This window comes from Triticum aestivum, chromosome 3B, assembly GCF_018294505.1.
Source record: "Triticum aestivum cultivar Chinese Spring chromosome 3B, IWGSC CS RefSeq v2.1, whole genome shotgun sequence".
Taxonomy (NCBI): Eukaryota; Viridiplantae; Streptophyta; class Magnoliopsida; order Poales; family Poaceae; genus Triticum; species Triticum aestivum.
In genome coordinates, this window is record NC_057801.1 from 64,486,137 (window position 1) to 64,490,257 (window position 4,121).

At 44.9% G+C, this 4,121-nt stretch overlaps 1 pseudogene; it reads left to right on the top strand.

Moving 5' to 3' along the window:
• The first annotated feature begins 241 nt into the window (after positions 1-241).
• LOC123064794 (RHOMBOID-like protein 1) lies at positions 242-2,948 on the top strand (annotated as a pseudogene).
• Positions 2,949-4,121: the final 1,173 nt, after the last annotated feature.

The window sequence follows — 4,121 nt, forward strand, 5'->3', positions numbered from 1 at the left end:
TCGTCCATCTTAACCAGCCGAGCAGGTCGTTAATCCATCCCTAGTTTTAGCTTTGCGAAATTTCTCCTCACCTTGCAAATTCTTGCCAATTCCTGCAGTAGTGTAAAAGAAATACAAATGCACATTTCGAATCCATCTGTCAATTTTCCTTTCTGGGAAAAATTACCAAGAATAGAGGTCTCCCCCGTTTCTTCCACCTCTGTCCTCCGTCGCCGGCCTCTCCTCCTCTCCTCTCCCCAAAACCGTCTCATTTTCCACGACACAAAAGCGCGCGCGCGAGGCGCACCAACCAACCCGCCACCTCCCGCAGGACCCCGCGTCGCCCGCGCCCCGCACGCGCGCGCGCGCAAGCCCGAGGTCCCAGGAGAGGACCGACCGGCCTCGCGCCCCTCGCCGGCGGCGGCGCCATGCCGCGGCGGGGCGAGACGCAGGAGTTCCGGCCCTTCCGGCGCTGGTTCCCATTCCTCGTGCCGCTCTTCGTCGCCGCCAACATCGCCCTCTTCGTCCGCACCATGTACGTCAACGACTGCCCCGCCCACGCCGCGGCTGCCGCCGCTGCGATCGGCGGCTCCGTCGGCGGGGCCGCCGGGGCTGCCGCCGCGCACGGTTGCATGCTCGAGCCGGACCTCGGCAGGTACGCGTTCCAGCCGTACAAGGAGAACCCCCTCGTCGGGCCCACATCCGCGACGTAAGTAAGACGCCGGCCCAAAGCTTGGACCTTTGGCTCCTTCTATTGTCATAGATAGATGCCTGCATTTTGTGGAATTAGTTCAGATTTGAGCTAATGCACTTTGCTTTCGGCCTAAATTATGATAGTTTTAGGCATCAGCTTCAAGTAATTCGGCTGTTATCGGTTTATAATTTCGTAATTTTGTAGGAACTTCTTGATTTGATATGACATCCATTGGCCTTTCTTACTTTACTGTTTATAAAAGATTTATATGTATGACTAAGTTATGTATAATTCATATGCTTTTCCTACATTGTACTACCTTCCTAGTATTTGATAATGTTCAAAAAAAGTCTGCAATGTGTTTTTTTTTTCACCCTTGCTACTCCGTAGTAAGTATTGTCTGATAAGTGGCAACTGACATCTGTGCCAATTCTCCAGGCTGTTGGAAATGGGGGCACTAGAAACCGGTAAAGTTGCCAGAGATCACGAATGGTGGCGCCTCATCACTTGCATTTGGTTGCATGCTGGTGTTATCCACATACTTGCCAATATGTTGAGTCTCCTGATGATTGGGATCAGGCTTGAGAAGGAATTTGGTTTCCGTAAGTGCCGAGGCGATTCTGCATCCTCAATTCTCTGCCTACACAGTTCCTTCAAGAGCTAACAGCTACGTATATAACTTGACCATGTGTGAATGTTTGTTTATCGCAGTGAGGATCGGCACACTATATGTGATCTCGGGGGTCGGCGGTAGCTTATTGTCTGCTCTGTTTATGGTGTCAAATATCTCTGTTGGTGCTTCAGGTGCACTGTTTGGATTACTGGGCTCCATGCTGTCAGAGCTGATAACTAACTGGACAATATACGAGAATAAGGCCGGTTCTTAAATCTAAGGATTATTTTTCCAAAATTGTACTTTATTATATTTACTTTGCCTAATTTCATTCTTGTTTTGAAAATACAGTGTGCGGCTTTATTGACTCTTGTTATGATCATTGTTATCAACTTGGCTGTTGGGATCCTTCCACATGTTGACAACTTTGCTCATATTGGTGGATTTGTATCGGGTTTTTTTCTTGGTTTTGTGCTCCTAATGCGCCCACAGTTCGGATACATCAACCAGAAGAACTCTCGTCTTGGAGTTCACTCGGGCACGCCTAAATCCAAGTACAAGATATATCAAATTGTACTCTTGGTGATTGCTTTGGTGATATTAATTTGTGGGTAAATATCTTCCCTGTCAGCAGAAGAGTAATAATGTTCTGTTCGGTCTCTAGGTTTCAACTGCCTTTGCTAAACTTTATCATTGGCAGGTTCATCACTGGCTTTGTATTGCTAATGCAAGGGTTCGATGCTAGCCAGCAATGTTCTTGGTGCCATTATCTGAGCTGTGTTCCTACTTCACAGTGGGACTGTAATAAAGCACCGAGCAACTATTGCCTCGTAAGTTTTTTTACTCATATATAGTTCTAAGAAATGTCGTCGTCCCCTGAAATATCGGATGTTTGCAGTTGCGTATATAGCTTCTTTGTGGCATTCTGGACAGATGTTTCTAACAGCAAACGAAATGAGTATATTCTGAGAGCTGTGCTTGATTCTCATACCTGAGCAGTTTACTCTTCAAAAAAATTCTCTTAGATGAAAACCGCTAGAGCGTCCACCAGTGCATCCTGCTATGAGCTGATCACATGTTATAACAGTCAAAAGGTTCCCTCCCGTTGGTTTACAACTGTGTGTCATCGCTCTCCTTTCTACATAGGACTATGTGTTGACATTATCTTACCATAGAGTGGCCTCGTCTGTTTCATTTACGTGAAACAAATGCCTGCCATTGTTTTTGTTGCTACATTTTGGAACCTTATTTCAGCCTGTAAGCATAACTAGAGCTTTCGTTTTAGTTTTACTTATTCGCCTGAAGTTTTACTGACACAAAGCTTCTGCTGCAGTCTTCACAGCTTGGAGACCAACTAAACCTGACATGTCAAAGCACTGGGAAGACAGAAACGTACGTTATCAGCAGCCCAAGCAACCCGGAGGCGGTTAAGCACCTTTGTCTCGGCCTTTGCAGCTGATGGATTGCGAATGTATGCGCTTTCGTGGCGAGAAACCGATGTCTGCAAATCTTTGGAAGGGAAAGTAGAAGCCTTTGTTCACAATGGGTGTGGCCTGTGTTATGCTTTTGGGCTTCTATAGTTCTCCTGTGTTGTATGTTGTATATTGCAAATGTCGATCGGCAGTAATGAAAGATGGATGCTTGAGTGAGGCAGTAGTTCCTGAAATCTCATGTGAGTGCTTGCATTCTTATATATCTTGTGTTATGGATGTTGAGCTTAATTAAACTGTTGTGCCGAGAGGAGGAAAGTTTGGTGAAGAAAATTTAACAGAAAACCTCACTCCATCTTGTGCATGAAGAGGAAATATATAGAACTCTCACCGTCGGAATGAGAGGGTTCAGAACGAGAGCTTGGGTCCAAGACGAGTAATTTGGAACGGAGGGAGTACATATGTTTACAATTGAAATATCATGCACCTGGAGTTTGAAATAAAATTACTCATAATAATGAAAATACCTACAAACGAAGCAGATACTATCAGGAGCCGTGACTTGCACATTACTGACCAGACTTGGGTAAAGTAACCTAGCAGTATCAGCACTGATCTACTGTGGTGCTGTCTGTGCTACATAAAACCTACATACATATCTCTACCAACTATCAGTGGACACCAATTTTTTGGTTTCTCCAAACAAATGTAGCACAGAAAGCTTGAGCCAGATACGAGATCATCAGACCAAAGCCATCAACCGCAACGTTTGTGGTTCTGTCCTTATTAAGAAGATGAAACAAAAATGGCGCAGAAGATATTGTGTTGGGGCTATTGCAGGATACCTGGTCGAATATCGCTGTCGGGATGGCAAGTGTCGCCACTGCGTTAGGGGCATCTACTATTCCAGATATCCTACCCTCACATGGACAACATGACAGCAAAAGATAGACCTGCATATATAACCCAAAGTTTGGAACTCAAGATAATGTCCCTCTGTAATTTACATGGTAGAGTACTTAATTACAAGGTGACAATATAAAATTAACCCTGGTTAGTGCCTACCTGCTCCTTTTTTTTTTGGAAAATGAGGCTTGCCCCCGGCCTCTGCATCTGAACGATGCATGCAACCATATTATTAAAAGTCTCAAAGTAGCACAAAATCTTCAAAGTATTACAGCTCGCAAAAGGAGCAAAGAAACATAAAAAAAAACACAATGCCACAACCGATATGAATTAAAGGACTAGGCCCTAGACTCCTATCCTATAATGCAACATCTTTCATTGGTTGCACCCAGTAACCAATGGCTCCCTGGAGCCCGTATGAATGAGTAAGGACCATGTACAGATCCATGCCGTAGCTGTGAAGATGACCTACAAGAATGTTAAAAAATGTTGTCTGTTA